Raw genomic sequence first — 17,063 nt, 5'->3', positions numbered from 1 at the left:
GATTTGTCCAGGAATGCATCGCAGTGACCTTGCAGGTAGGCCAGAGCACCTGGGCAGAGCTCTCATCCACCTATCAAGGTAGAGTGAGATGTATATAGTGGTGTTCATTAGCTCCTCTGACTCCAGAGAATTCCTGCAGTTCCCAGAGAGTTCCTGCAACTCCCCAGCCTTCTTTATATGGACTTTCTTTCATTTTGTACAGAAAGTAGTCATGTATAGAAGCAAATTCTGTATAGGCTGTGTGTGCTGAGTGCTGGATAGTTTTGATAGGCTGGTTGGAGCTGGGTGGGTGCTTATGGCAGCTGGGGCTCTGGTTTGCTGGGCTGAAGTTATCCTAGGCAGGGAGTTCAGGTCAGGGGGTGATGTCATGTTGATCCAGACTGCTCCCTTTGTATTAAAAATGGGCTCTGTGCAGTGTGGCTGGGAATGTGCTGTAACAACTTTGCAGTTAGGCCAAAGCACCTGAATAGAGCTCCCACCCACCCTAAGTAGAGGGGAATATAAACAATGATGCTCACCAGCACCTCCATTTGGGAGAGTCCTCACAGTTTTCAGAGAGCTCTCATGGTTTCCCAACTTTCTCTGTTCAATCTTTTTCTCTTGTTTGTTGTTGAGAAGCCCTCAGTTGTCTCTCAGGAGTACTTGTTCTCTATATAGGTGTGTTCTTGTGGAAAGGGGAGTTCACTTACCTGCCATCTGCATTACCTTCAGTCACTCTCATTTTTATCTCTGCCTTTCTTTTGGGGTCTAGTAACACAGGCTGAGGTTCTGGTTCCTGGAAAAACGAAATGCCATAAAAATAGAATTCTAGAAAACAGTAAATAAAACTATAAAACTCAGTTCTCTGAATTTCGGTAATTTAAGATTTTACACACAAAGATTGAAAAATTTGAATTCAATTAAATTCAGTTCAGTTCCACAAACACTGGCCTCATGTCCCTGTACCTGACACTGAGCTGGACCCGGGGAACACAGAAATCCTATCTCAAGACACTCATATTCAGGTCCAAGAAGAAAGTACAGACATTTCAGTGAACAATTTGACATATAGTACCCTTAAGTGCAACATAGAACTATATATAAGTCTCAAAATGACATAGTGAAAATAGGGTGAGAGGAAGGGCAAGATATAGGTGAAGTTTCTTGGGGGAAGTTATAAATAAGCTGAATTTTGAAGGATTATTAGGTGTGTACTTGATAGAAAAGAAGGTAGAAAAGGCTTTTCCAGCATAGGAACCAAACTGCAAGAGAAGTGGAGAGGTAATGTTGCTCTTTGGAAGGACTGGAGAACAATTACATAGTATTAATGTGGGATTTTTGGATTGTCTTCCAAAATTCACTGGATTTTAGGCAATTTGGGCATAATGTAGGCCAGAGGGTTTGAGGAAAGCTTCTTGGGTAATATGGGTCTCTGTTAATTTAGAAGTCATCATCCTCCCTGCCCTATCTCAAGTAGATGACACTAGGGAAAGGTTTAAATATTTTGCAAAACTTTCCCCCCTATTTCTTTTTAATAAGGTAATTAATTCATTTATTCAAAAACTATATTTTAATAGCTCCTGGAGTGTATGGGAGAGTGGATGTGTAAGCAGACAATTACAATGCTAGCAAAACCTGCTCAACAGAGGGATCCAGAGGGCCTAACATGAGCCTGCTTCTTCCGGTGCTCACAAGACTGAGTAGAATTTTTATAGTCTTTGGTGGAAAGTCTTCTTACCTGATTAAACTTAATTTATATGTTAATTGCCTTATTTACTCACAAAAATCAGTTTTTGGAAAAAAGAGGTGGGGAAGTTTCAGTGAATGGGTGGGAGATAGTGTTTATTAAGTACCTACAACAGGGGTCCTCATACAGGTAGGATTTAATCTAACAACTCTGTGAAGTAGGCATTATTAGCTCTAATTTCTAGAAGAGAAACAGGAGATTCAGAGAGGTTAAATGACTTGCCTAAGATCACACAAGCAGTAAGTACACCAGCCAGGATTTCAATCTTGATTGGACTGACTTGACAGCCCAACTATTAACATACACTGTGAAGGCAGCCCTTGCTCTAAACATATGCTGCCTAAGACTATAGCTACTAGTACCACATGGCCATGAGCACTTGAAATGTGGCTAGTGTGACTGAACACATTTCTACTTTTTTAGAACTTTACTTAATTTAAATTTAAAATTAAAAACAGATACTCTAGTTATTGGAAAACTTTTATGTACATTTGGAACAACTTGGGTATGTGAATCTACCTTTCAACTAAATTTGACAAACTCTTAATATAAATCAAGTTTTTCCGATGCAAATAAGTCTCCCTATTAAAATATGCTTCAAGTGTAAAATATACTCTACATTTTGGAGACATATTGATTACCTATTGCTGATAATGTTTTGGATATATTGAATTAAATAAAAATATTTTAAAGATTAATTTCACCTGTTTATTTTCACTTTTTAAATTTGGCTATTAGAAAATTTAAAACTAAACATGTGACATGAATTGTATATTTACTGGACAGTGTTGTTCTAAGCCAGAATTTTAAATAAATTAATAAACATTGTTAACTTGTCATGGTTACTCTCTGTAGAACAAGATTGAATAAAACACATTCCAAAAACATATTTATTTTTCTATCTCCCAGCTGACCTTACTAGCCCTCAAGTCATCAGCACTGAGAAGGCCTTTATTGTAAGCAGGAGAACACCACTATTTCACATGATGCTTTTCAGAGTAGGCCAGTATAAGACCAGAGGTCTATGGCACCAAATGCAGAACAAATTAGGGGAGTGATCAGACTAATAGTGACTGGGAGGTGGGCAGGGAGAAAAGGAAATTGATAATGACTGGTTGTGATCCTAGAGAAAGTTTTTGGCAGCAGCCTTCAAAAACCAGGTGATCCATGCTCGGACACACACAAGAGCCCAAATCAAAGCCATGAGGCCCTGCATCTCTAAGAGCATAATTGATTGCATGAACAATTTATATTCCACTGTTCCAGCTGATTTCAGGGCTTTATTTTTCTAAGTCTATTATTACAAAGGTTTCTGTCTGACTTTTCCATTACTATTCTATTTGTGAAGCTCACATTTAATATTTGTAGTCTGAATTTTCCCTTCATAATAGACTTTACCGACAGAGCAACACAAGTATTTGAGGGGAGTGAAGGAAATAAGATGAGGTAAATTTCAAAGCTAATAAAGAAAATACAAATGATATCAAGTGAGGGGTGAGTTATTTTGATAATTTGGAAAAAAAATTTGTGACCGATATTCTGATTTCTTTTTGATGCTGTTTTTAGTGCTTTTCTGAGGTACTTGCTTCTCTGGCCTTATTAAAGCTATTGCTCAGGATTTTAATGTCTGAACTTTAATAGTTTTTCTTCTGAGCTTGCGGAGAGGGAGAGAGGGGAAAGGAAGGAGGCAGAGAGGGAGAGAGAGGGAGAAGAAGGGAGAAGAGTATGGTAAATTAACTTTAGAGTAAGGATGACTTTACACCCTTAGCATTGGCTGATTTAATATTTGTGGGTTCATCTACAAAGTACTCCAAAAAGACCCTTAATACATGATAAATGGTGATTTTCAGAGACAAAATTTGAATACCGGGTAGCATGAAGCTGGTATGGAGGAGCTGGTGACTGAATCTATCCAAGTTTGTAACCACACAGCTCTCTTTGGTTTTGGTGTTTTTTGCTCATTTCAGAATACGTAATACTCTTCACAAATGTCTCTACTGGGTTCTGCTAAAAGCTCATAAGTTCCTCACTCCAGGGACCACATCATCAAAACTATCTTCACAAGAGCACAGGGAGGAGTGTCTTTTTTATGAGTATAGGGAGGAGTCTCTTTGTCTTGCATCCCTCATATTGGCTGAGGGCACACCATCCTTGCTTGGTTCGATAAAGGTAAATTGACATGGTACCAAAACAATGACCCCAGGCATGAAGCAGTCTGGTCTTGAACTTCCTCTGAAGGTAACATACAGCATATCTGAGCAGAAGAGATCTTAACCCAAATGTCCTCAGGATGTGGCAGGTAGTAATGGTGTCTGTGCCTAGTGTGTGACAACAGGGAGTGGTGGTGAGTACCAGATTGGATAACAACATTCGACTCACACTCAAAAATACTATAAAGACCAAACTAAATACTCCCAAGAACTAACTTCAGCTTTGGGCTACCATTTGTAAATTCTAGTCTAGAAAAATAAATAGACTTAAATTCATTGGGAAAATGTCTCTAAATATTGTTTTCTGAGCTATTGATAAATTTCGGGCAGAAAAATTCAAGTTCTTGCTCTTTGATAAGTACAGAGAAATCAGTGCAGTCTTCTGATTGATAAGTTTTTGAATTTACATACTGGAATCGCACACGTTCTAGGCATATTGTTATGCTCTGGAGTTATACATTAAGATAAAACATAATCTCTGTTTTCATGGAACTTCAAGACACATATAAAATAAATGCACAAGATGGAGTATGATATATGCATAAGTATATACCAGAGACACACAGAGGAAGGAAGAGAGTAGCATCAAACTACTATGTCTGGAAATCAGGGGGTCAGGAGATCAGGAGCTCAGGAGGTCAGGGGGTCAGAAGATCAGGAGTCAGGGAAGGCTTCATCCTGGAAGAAGGAGGAAGGCAGCTGAGTTATGGTAAAATAAACACCCACCACTTCATAATGTGTTTCTAGTTGCCATCTTGGGTGCTAAGAAGGTGAGCTCTGATTGAGGAAAGGCCATTTGGTGGCACCCGGGGCCCCTTGGTGTCATTCAACTTGCCTGAAGTGAGAAAGGGGCCTTGGCATTCCTGAGTGAGGCTTTGGGTGACCTTCAGATGCAACAACTTGGGGTCTACCAAACTGAATAAGCTCCTTGCTTGTGTTTGGGAGATTCCCCACCTTATGTGTCTGAGCCCACTTCTCATAGTTGAAGCTAGAAATGCAGATTGTCATGCTTTCCACCTTCCTCCCTACTGGGGCATGCATAGGACTTAGCCACTGCCAGTCATGAGGTTGCCCTAGCTCTGAGTGACAAGCAGAGATCCAGTAGGCTCCTGTGCAGTGTGCAAAGAGGGTAGGGAGATGGGTGGTATAGGCGAGGCAGCCCAGGTTTGCAGTGAACTTGAGCTTTGCTTCTGGATGCAGTCTCAGAGTGGTTCTCTGTCTTCTCCTGAGTGTTGGTCAGTTATCCCAAATATTTTTATTTTACAAATGGGATGCAAAATTAATTCAAAAATTGATAAAACAATCTGCAATTTGGAAAGATGTTTTAGATTTAGAACACTCCAATAAAATTAGTACTTGGGAGATATATGAAGTATATCAACTTTAGTCAACTTTAAATTTTCGATTAAAGAAAAGAGAGAGATCAGGCAAAATGGCATAGATGATAGAGGCTCTGTACATCTCCTCTTGTGACCACATCAAAGTTCTGACGGAAACACAGAGCAAACAGCGAGAAGAGTTGCCTGGGGACTGGATGAACAGAAGCCCTACAACTAGGGAGAGAAAAAAGAAATCACTCTGTAACAGTAGGAGGTAAGAGGGGGTGAGGACGTTAGGCTGCCTGGTCTGGAGCAGCTGACTTGGACAGAGACTATGGCAGCTGCAGACGTTCTTTTTAAAAAGGCTGTGTCCATGACCAGACTTTTGTGGTGACGAACTTGCTTGCTCTGATCACCAGCTCTTGGTTGGCTGCTCAGGGGTCACCAGGGACATGCAGGAGGACATTGAGTTGTTGGAGTGAGGGCCAGAGGTGAAGCTTTTTCCTAGGTAGAAGTGATGGCAGTATCCACTGTTCCTCTGTTGAGCCCTCCCCTCTCCCAGTGTGCGGACACAACCTGCTATGGCTGAGACATCATTTAACTGAAAGACAGAGGTCACTCTGCCCAGAGGATTCCCTGAAACTACACCTTTCCCAACTAGTGGCCCCACACAAGCCACCAGTTGTATCCTCGGCATGTCCTGTGCTCCTCATTGAGCAGCTCCAAGCCTCACACTGGTGGCAGTTGGCCTTGGTTTCTAACATGGCCTCTTGGGGAAACTATAAGCACAGCATCTGTGGATTGCTTACTGAATCTTAACAGGTAGCTCCAGAGGGGCACATACTGGGGCTAAAATCGGCCTGTAGCTGAACCCCTCTTAGGACTGTGCTACTAGACACCTACTACACAAAACCACACTAATAAGACTGGGAGACTTAGGAGCTTTGCTTAGTACACAGAAACAGACACAGAAAAGTAGCTGAAATGGGGAGACAAAGAAGCAGGTCTCATATAGAAGAACCAGATAGAGATCCAGGAACAATGGAGTTGAGCAATCTAACAGATGCAGCGTTCAAAACACTGATTATAAAGATGCTTAATGAACTTAGGGGAAGTGTAGATGAACTCAGTGAGAACTTTAACAAAGAGATAAAAAACAAAATGGAAATGGAAATTATAAAAGGGAACCAGTTAAAAATGAAGAAAACATTATCTGAGATGAAGAGTATATTAGAGGGAATCAACAGAGTAGATGAAGCAGAGGATCAGACCACCAATATAGAGGATGAGGAAGCCAAGGACACCCAATCAGAGTGGCAAGAAAAAAAGCCAAGAATATGATTATAATTTAAGGAGCCTATGGGACAAATTAAATGTAAAAACATCCACATCATAGGGGTACCTGAAGGAAAAGAGGGAGACAAGAAGTTGAAAACCCATTTGAAGAAAGAATGATGGAGAACTTCCCTCATCTTGTGAAGGAATTAGACATACCATCCCAGGAAACTCAGAGAGTCCCAAAAAGGATGAACCCAAATCGGTCCACACCATAATAAAAATGCGAAAGGTTAAATACAAAGAGAGAATCTTAAAAATGGCAAGAGAAGAACAGTTTATTACCTATAAGGGAGCTTTCATAAGACTGGCAGCTGATTTCTCAAAAGAAACTATGCAGGACAGAAGGGCTTGACAAAAAATATTCAAAGTGATGAAAACCCAGGATCTACAACTAAGATTATTTTATCCAGAAAAGCTATCATTTAGAGTTGAAGGACAGATAAAGAGCTTCCCAGACAAAAATTAGCTAAAGGAATTTGTCAATACCAAGCCAGTATTACAGGAAATGTTGGAGGGACTTCTTTAAGAAGAAAAAGCGTGTATCAAAAATGTGAATATAGAATGGTAATAACTACATACCTATCAACAAGTACCTCAAATGGAAAAGAATTAAATGCTCCAACCAAAAGATAGAGTGGTTGAATGGATAAGAAAACAAGACCCCTACATATGCTGCCTACAAGAGACTCACTTCAGATTAAAACACACAGAGACTAAAAGGAAGGAGATGGAAAAAGATATTGCCTTGATGAACCTAGAGGGTATTGCACTGAATAAAGTAAGTCAGATAGAGAAAGACAAATACCACATGATTTCATGTACATGTGGAATCTCAATAAACAAAATAAACAACAACAACAATAACAAAAACAAACTCATAGACACAGAGAATATTTTGAGGGCTATTGATGGGAGGGTAGTTGGGGGGATGGTAAAAAAGGGCAAAGGGATTAAGAAGTACAAATGGATAGATACAAAATAGTTATGGAGTTATAAAGTGTAGCATAAGGAAAACAGTTAATAATGTTGCAATAAATGTGTAAGGAGGAAGAAGGGTACTAGACTTAGTGGGATGATCACTTTGTGAGTTATATAGATCTCTAATCACTATGCTGTACAACTGAAACTAATATATTATTGTATACCAACAATAACTGGAAAAAAACTCATTGAATTATACAATGTAAGTATGAGCAACTAATTGTCTATTATACTTCAATAAAGCTGTTATAAAAGAGAGAAAATTCAGAGAAAACAATAGTGAATTTAAAAATATGATAAAGATGAACTATGAAAGTAGTAGAATTTTTTCTGACACCAAGAAGTCATTTGCATCCAAACGCAATTACTTTGAATAAAAATGCTTTATGCTTAAAACAGCGAGGGTCAGTTTCTGTCACTTATAACCAAGAACCAGAGCTGATGGAGTCTCCTTCTTTGTGTAGAGTTATGGTCTAATGGAAAGAAACTCAGTTTTCTCATCATTAAGTGGGGAGGATAATAATAGCACCCACTTCCTCATATGACTGGGAAGATTAAGCATAGAACGTGATTGTCATATGGTAAATGATACATGTTAACTATTATAAATAATAGCTTCTGGTTTCAGTTTTAAATTTAATCACGAAATGTGCAAACCAGCCATTAACCTCTCTGGCCTCACTCTTCTTTTCTGCAAAATGGAAACCATACCTCCTCCATCTGTCTCATGATGATGTGAATGCCAAACAAATTAGAATGTGGGAAAATGCTTTGCAAAAGTGTAACATTCCATATGAATATAATACATTTCTATTATTTTTATTAAACTCATTAACTGATTCTCATGAGCCCACCCTGATCCCTGAAGATTCTCGGCTTGGGGGCCAAGGATCATATTCGTTTTATGTGATGGTTAGTTGTGTTTACAGGGAGAGAAGAGAAGACAATTGTGAAAACTAATAGAAAAATCTTAAATTTTATGAACTTTAAAGTCTCATAATGCTTTATTATTCCTGTGAAGCCAAAAGGCAGTCTAACATCTGATTTTGAAATCTAGACTTATTTTGTTTTATGTGTCAGAAATGTTTAGAACACTTAAATCCATCAAGACTGCAAGGATGCCATAAGCAAAATTTCAAAGTTTCTCCATGTACCTCTCTCACTTCTCACTCTTTTTTCTTATGTGCCCAGCTGCGGAAATAGCTGTTAATTTTTTCTTGTTCAGTTCATTTCAATGTGTGTCCATGTGAAAAAGTTACCTTCCAGGAGCTTGGAGAGCACATTGGAAAGGCAATTAGGCATCTGCAAGAGAGAATGTCTGAGTCAGCCACTGGCCAGGCCAAGAAGGGTGAGAGAGCATTCCAGGGAGAGGGGACAGCTTGAGCTAAACATGGGAATGTGGACCCCTTGGCATGTCTTGGGAACAGCGATTAGTGATTTCAAATTGCCTGGTTTTAAGTTGTGAGGAAGAGTGGGTAAGGGGTGATTAGGATGGAGGTGGGAGCAGGATTCAGATAGTACAAAGGATTTTGAGGGTGATGGGGACTCAGGAAGTGCTGTTGTCACATTTACATTATAGACTGACCTGCAGCATGGAGGTTATGCTGGAGGGAAAGACACAGGAGTCAGGAGGACCATTGGGAGCCTGGTACTCTCATCCAGATTGCAGATGGTGGAGACTTTAACCTGGGCATGGCAAGAGAATGGAGCGGGGGTTAAAAGCATGTGGAAGGCACAGAGATAGTAGGCTCAGTGCCTATGTAGGTGAGGGAATCACAAAGAGAGGAGCCTAGCATGTCTTTGTTGACTTATAGATTAGTGGTGCCTACCAAGTGAAATGGGGCACATAGGAGGAGAAACAGTTTTCGAGGTGTATGAAGAGGGACAATGAAGACGAAAGTGAAAAATCTCTAATATTGAAATTGCCATAAGCATGACTTGTGGTGAGTTCTCATTGTTCCTCAAAACACACCCACTTTTCTTCCCCATCTGCCTGGCTTTATGGATCAGATTCTTGAGGTGCAATAGTCATTGTTACATGGAGTTTATCAGCACAAATGTGGGAGCTCTTTTAGACTAGCATTTTCTAAAATATATTCTAGGGAACCCCATGTCTGTGAGTTGAGAGGCCGAAAAGGAATGCAAGTTTGGGAAATGCCGAGATCCACAAAGTTAAACAGTTTCTTTACTGAAGAACTTCTCAAGACCCTGAATATGTTCACATGCATGAGAAGGCTCAAGAAGGAAGATTTAGAAGGCAGCCTTCCCAAATATATCTGATGATGAAATCTTTTTGGGAGAACAGTTATAATAATGCAAGTTCATTGGAAATACTCTGGGGAAAGCTGATTAAGACTAATCCCTCGTTAAAAATATTATCCTAAAATATTTCAAAGAATTAAAAAATATATACATGAGATAATAAATAAGTATATACTCATGTTCCAGCTTTGATAAATTATAATATTATGCCCTATTGATCAAGTCTTAGGAAATATAATATTCTAGATGCAGTTAACCTTCCTCATTTCACCCTCCCTGATCCCATCTCTTTCTGTCTCACCCCATATGTAAACCACATGCTGAAAGTGGTGTTATCGTGCCCATGCATGTCTCACACACTTACCACATATATCTATATCACCGACAACATACACCACTGTTGTAAAATGTTAATGTTTAAAATGTTTCATGAATGAAATTAAAGAACTGTATCCCTCTGCATCTGCTTTTCCCTTTTAAGTATGTTGTTGGGATTTCTATTGATTGAATATACCATAAGCCATTTATCCATTCTCCTGTTGATAGAGCTTTAGGGTGTTTTCAGTCTTTTTTGTTGTTATTATAAACAAAGCTGCTGGCAACATTCCTGTCCACATCTCCTTGTTAGTATAAGTAAGAACTGCTTTAGTGAATATTCTCAACAAAATTACTGGATCAGATTCCCGGGATGCATCAGCTACTTGTTAAGGGGAGTTCCTGTTTCTCCCCATTCTCATCAACACTTGGTATTATCAGATTTTTTTCCCTCAATTCCTTATTGGAAAATGGTGGCTGTTTTTTAAATTTTCATTTTCCTGATTCCCTGTGAGACTGAATATCTTTTCATATGTTTATTGGCCCTTTGGTTTCCTTTGTAGCTTGCCAGTGTTTCTCTGCTTATTTCTTATTTATTGTGTCTTTTTAAAACCCATTTCTTGTTTGCCCTGAGCCGGTGGTGCCTCCAACATTTACTCTCAGATTATAGTCCTAACCTCACCCCAAATTTGCCATAAAATATCTCTCTTTTATTTTTGTTTTTGTATTACACTAGTATATCGATAGTCTTTGGAAATAAATGACATCATTCTATTTATAGCAATCTGTTTTCAGTAGTGGTATTTATATTTACAAAATATAGTAATTCTTGAACACTGAAAATATCAAATCCTAGAAAATGTAGCATTCCTACGTATGATGTTAAATTAATGCTGGCAGCAAGCTGTGCTTTTTTTTTTTAAATGAGAAAAGGTTAAAGATTGATTTTTCCTCCAGTCTGTCTAGTTTTTTATTTTGTTTATGATGATATTTGTTGTTCAAAGTTTAAAAGTTTAATATAGTCAAGTTTACCAGTGTTCTCCTATATGGGTTGTGCTGTTTGTGACTTCTTTATAAAGTCTTTCTTACCTAGGAGTTAAAAGATATTCTATGTCTTTTTCTAAAAGCTTAAAATTTTGCTTTGCACAGTAGGTCTCTAATTCTTCTAGGTTTCCTTTTAGGCAGTTTGATTTTACTGTTTTCCATTTAAATTATCAAAAATGTTCCAGCACCATATATTGAATGATCTGTCATTTCTTTAATGATTTGCAATGTCACCTGTGTCACATATCACACACTTGCCTTCCCTCTCCACAATGTTACAGCTGGAGAAACTAGGTCCTTGAGGAGGTATATAGGTTGCTGAATACTCCAAGGAAGGCTGCAGTGTGGGAAGCCCCATCACATTGTCTGAGGTCCAGGGGTCTCCCAAACATTCTATGAAGAAAAGTGCACGTGCTCTGCTGGTATTTTCTTCCCACCTTTCTTTTCTTTTCTTCCTTCCCCCTTCTCTCAACTTGTCTTCCTTCCTTTATGCCTTCTTTCTTTTCTTTCTTTTTCTTATTTATTCCAATTAAGCTTATGTTTCAGCTTCGAGACCTGCATTTATGCATGATGTAGCCATTAAAACTCAATTATTCTTTAACTGAATGTTTTGTCAAAACTATGGCTGGTTAGATCACATTTCCTTTTCATGAGCAGAGGCTGGCTGAAGCAAACTCTTTTCCATTTAGAAGAGATAGATGGTTGGGGTGATTAAAATCTACAACACTTTGACTTGGCTCCTGGTGATTCATGGGTACTAATCCCTGTTGACATATTTTTATTTTCTTGGATATATTGGATGTGCAGGTGGTATATATTGGAAAAGCCTATTGTTTGTTGACATGAGACCAGTAAAGACTCTGATTAATCTCAAAAATAAATAGAGAAAAGTGGAAGGTCACAGTCCAGATCAAGTGCTCTGATAATATCCCTGATCTTTGAGTTATTTATTTCCAGTTGAAAGGAATCTTCCCAGTGGAGGAGTCAGGAGATAGATGAAGATTAACACATGATGTATGTGCAAGGCTTCTCTTGCTCTCTCTTCTAAACTTTTACTATCCCTGCTGGTCAAACATGGCATTTTCTAACTCAACATTTTAGGAAGAAATCCAGTATTTTCTTTTAGGATTCCTTTGTTTTATAGATTGTTTTCAGTTGCTTGTAGATATTCTGTCCCTTCCTCTATGCTCTAGAGACCAGGAGGTATGAGGTTTTCCTGTGACCCCAAACGATTTGATATGTCTGGTGAGCTTCCCTTGATGAATTCAGGACAATCTCCTGGGGATGTTCAGGTTGGTCCCCAGAGATCTGGTGGTGTCTGGCATTATCAGAAGAATAGTGCTGGCTGTGGATGGATGCTGTCTCACATGGGGCACAAGGATGCAGTGGTGGAGGTAACATGAGATATGAACCTGTATTTTGAGATTTAAGGTTGGGTGACCTTAGTCACCCAAGTCAGACCCATATTTCTTCCCCTTACTCTGGCATTCAGACTCTGTCACTTTTGCCTCCTTGCATGTCGGGTGTCTTGCTGCTTCCTTCTCTTCCTCCGCTGGTGGAATTCAGGAAGAGCATTACCTTTTGTCTGAGGAATGGAAGGAAACTTCTTATAAATTTCCATGGCTTCTGTCTCTCTGACAATTCACCTTCTGCACTGGCCACTGGAGGGAACTTTCAAAAATCCAAATGAATTGTTTAACTTCTTTAGTTAAAGTCCTTCCTGAAAAGGCTGCTGGCCTTTTAAGATGGAGACGACTCAGAAGTTGCACACATAACTCCTGTTTACATCCTTTGACTTGCACTTAGGTCTGAGGGAGGCTGGGAAATGTGTGCTTGCCTGTGCAGACATATGCCCAACAACAATGCTCCAATAACGCTGCGGCAGAATGGATTTGGTGGTCGACTGTTGTCTGCTACAGCACTAAGGTCTTTTTTGCTTTGCTGATGTCCCCTGTGTGCTGGGATCCCTCCTTTCTTTCCCATCCAGTTCTTTCTTGAGACCATCTCACTACTTTCTCCAGGAAACCTCCTCTGGATCCCCCGCCCCTTGTTTAAACCACTTTCACCTCAGCACTCTGATGGTACCCTGCATTCAAGCACAAACCTGCTGTATCCTCATTCTGTTGCTTGCCTTTTTGCCCTCTGTACCCTATGAGCTTCCCTTGGGCAGAAGCTGGATCTTTTTCATCTTTCTGTATTCTGTGCAGAGATGGGGCAAAGCACAAAATATGGGATAAATAATGAATGATGGGTAGATCAATACTGCAATGTTGGAGGCCCCTTAGTGGTGTTTGTTACAAAAATGTATAAAACTCTTTTAAAAACATCAAAGAAAGACCCCCCTCCCCCACAAAAGGCAATTTTTAATTTTTACTGTCTGCTTTTTACTGGTGCAAGTCTTCTGAAACCAAGCTGTGCATTTGAATCACCCAGGAAGAGTGTGGAAAATACCATTTATGGGGCCTGGGGAAGTCTGTTAAAAAGAGAGACTGCTGTGGGACTGTGCTACAGCTAGTCCCAGGAGAGAGAAATATGAGGTTGCAGGAGCTCAAGGGAAAATGAATTATAGAGAAACCCTGTGCTCCTTCAATCTAGAGATCAGAGTAGGGAACTAAACTATTGCCTGCCTGCTTCCCTTCTTCCTCCTCCCTTACCTTTTATTTCCCCCGCGATGACTTTCATTACACCGGGTAGCTCAGGGCTGAGAAATTCTAATCAGAAATGTATCCACTTATCCTGTAGCTTATTAACTCCATCCAGTCCCTATGGATATAATTTGTGGTGATTACATTTGATGAATTGCTGATGCCTTTGTGATTCTAGGTTCGGCGCCCTGTGGGGATTGAGGCAGCAATAGGCCACCTCTGCTCTCAGCCTCTGAGACTGGGCTCTAAGAAAGCTAGGATCTCTGAGCCCTGGGGTAGCTGTGTTACCCAGGGCCTTCTGGAGGACCTGTGCGGACCCTGCATTTAGGGCTCCTCTTTTTACTGCACTTTAAAGTGACAGAACACTGAATAGCCACTGTGTATGCCTGCACAGGGGATATAAAGAGGATAAATCATCCGGTTTTCCTGTGACCTCCCTCAGAGCTATGACTGAAGCTTCCAAGGGAAATGGATAACTTTAATGATAAAATACTTTTAGGAATGTATGGGAAAAAGCTAGACTGCCAGACTATAAAGTCATTGTTTACCTGAACTCTAAGCAACTGACGGGGGCCATAAACTTTAAGGCTACAGTGCCCAGATCACATACATGAATGGGTTTAAGTATTAGCGGGGAATTGGGACTATGGCAAACTAGAAACTGTCTAAGAGTGTCTGTATTCATAGTCTAAGAAAATACTGTGATTGGTCAAACCAAAGAAGCTTGCTGTGGATTTTTTATTATAATGAATGGTTTGTGATGTCCATAGTGTGCAACTTTTGAGACCTAAGTATAGGTCCTCTTGGTTTGTTTTCCCTCGTGCCCTATATACCTACTGGTATTAGCTGAAATCTGAGACTCAATACTTACTCCTTGGGAAAGGATCAAAGATTGTGCATCAGGTCCTCACTTTAGTTCAGTGGGTGGTTACTAACACTTATCAGGTTTAGATCGAAGCAAGTCACTGTCATAGATTCAGGAAGGCACAAAACTCAGTCATGGCCCTTGAGCACTTAAAATGAAGCTAAAGAGACAGACATACATATGGAGCAACAGGAGACTGTTGGAAGACAGGAAGTAACCTATAGCAATGATGAGAAGTAATCATCGTTGTTCAAAAGAGAGAGACCAGAAGGCACCAGAGCAACAAGAGGTCTTCAAAAGTGAGCTCGGACTGGTCCCTGAAGGAAGGCGAGATTTGGATGGGCAACGATAATAATGACAATAGCTAGTATTTATTGGGCCATGTACTTGATCTGACTAGTGACATCTCATCTTCACAACACTGAAATAAATGGTTCCATTTCTTTTTCCACTTTATAATTGGGGTATACAACTCTTTAAAAGTTGGATGATTATAGCTAACATTTACTTAGTGCCAGGTACTGCTTTCAGGGCTATACATATATTTACATGTTTAACTCTATGAAGTGGGTTTTATTATTATTATTCCTATCTTACATATGAAGAAACTGAGACACAGGGAGGTTAAGAAGCTTGTTGAGCATTACCCAGCTGGTAAGAGGAAGATATAGCATTTAAACCCAGGTGGCTGGCTTTCAAGCTCTTGTTCTTAAGTCTCATGTTCCCTCCCTAATTTGCCTGGTATCACATGGGTACTGAATGGTGTGGCTGAGATAAGTTTCAGATCCTGAAATGGGAGCTCCATGTACATTTCACCACCCAAGAAGGACTCAGTTAGAGTGTGAGAAGGTGTCTTTTAAAATGAGAGATCTAGTTTGAAATGTTTGTCCAATGCAAAGCAGGCAGATAGTGCAGCTAATGCCCAGGAAGAAATCAGACTAGGCCATGGCAAGTAGGGTGTGAAAGGAGGGGTGTGCAGTGCCTGGTTGAGCCAGGAGGTTGGGGTGGGTACTGGTGGGGCAAGTTGTAGGGGCCTACTAGGATTTGGCGAGGAGCCCCATATCGTCCAGAGATAGACAATTGGGTTAGACATATGTTCATTTTGAAAATAGGCATTCATTTAGTATGTTGATTACAGACTATTTTAAAATATAGTGTATCAAAGAAATTTGAAGTATAGTAAGGCCAAGAGATCAGGAGATGACTGCCATTGAAAAGATAGTTTGTTATGCACAATCCCTGAGGAGGGGGCATGCTGTACCACATAGGGCCACTTGGTGGAGCACCAGGGTGGGTCAGGAGGCAGAATAAGTGAGTGGAAATGGGCAAGATCCTTATTGTGATTTCCAAGAAGTGGGTGAGGCAGGATCAGCGATTTAGGATTGGCTAGTTTGAATCATCTCAGTAGTCTCTGAGGCAGAGGGGCAGTTCCTAATTGTCTGGTACCTGACCCCAGGGTGTTGAGGGAAAGGGGATAGTGGCCAGGAGTGTGAGAGCACTGTAAGAGTCAAATAGAAGGGGTGGTGCAGTGTGGGCTCTGGATTGAGTGGCTTGTATTTGAAAATTGAATTCGCAAGTAAGTTGTTTATTATCTCTAGGAACTGGCCATCCCTCGGAGAGGCAGTCCCTTAGGAGTTGGCATGGCCACAGATGTCAAAGAATTAGAATACAGAAAATAAAAGACAGTTAATACATGGACATTGGTTTGATTTCTCTCCAGGATATAGTATCACTGCTGTTTTACGATCTCAACCTATTTAAAGTTAATTTTTCCAGGGCATTTTTTTTTTTACAAAGGCTGAGAATATCATGAGACAACCTCCCACCCTTTGTAATTATTCTTATACTCAGCAAGGGTCTGGGCACATGGTGAAGGAGCGCATGGCTGTGCTATATCAATGGTCAGATGTTGTACTGTGCACATGGACCCTCCTGGTAACTGCAGTGCCTATGACTTGAGTCTGTCCTCTGGGATAAGTGCAGGTTTACACTGTTGTGCAACATGAACACTGCATAATAGTTCCACATCTAAGGAGGTACCATTTACTTGGTAGGTTTGTATATTTATTATAAATTTCCAACAGATGGCAATAAAGCATCTTAATCTAACAATCTACTAAGAAGATTTTTTCTGGCAGTAGAAATAAAGTTGTTATGTGCTAAGTTGCATACAGGTCTGGAAAGGGTCCCAGGGCCTGCCAGTTTTGGTCTCACCGGCCACCCTGCTATTATGTCACTCTGCAGGGGTTGCATTATGCCCCATCACCCAAGAATAGATGGGCTTCTCAGCTTAGCTCCCACACAAATTCCTTGCAGTTCTAAAGCAGCCTAATTTTTGACTCTGATACCAGAGTCCCA

The sequence above is a fragment of the Pteropus vampyrus genome, unplaced genomic scaffold, assembly GCF_000151845.1.
Source record: "Pteropus vampyrus isolate Shadow unplaced genomic scaffold, Pvam_2.0 Scaffold87, whole genome shotgun sequence".
In the NCBI taxonomy this organism is placed as follows: Eukaryota; Metazoa; Chordata; class Mammalia; order Chiroptera; family Pteropodidae; genus Pteropus; species Pteropus vampyrus.
This window is presented reverse-complemented; position numbering follows the sequence as displayed.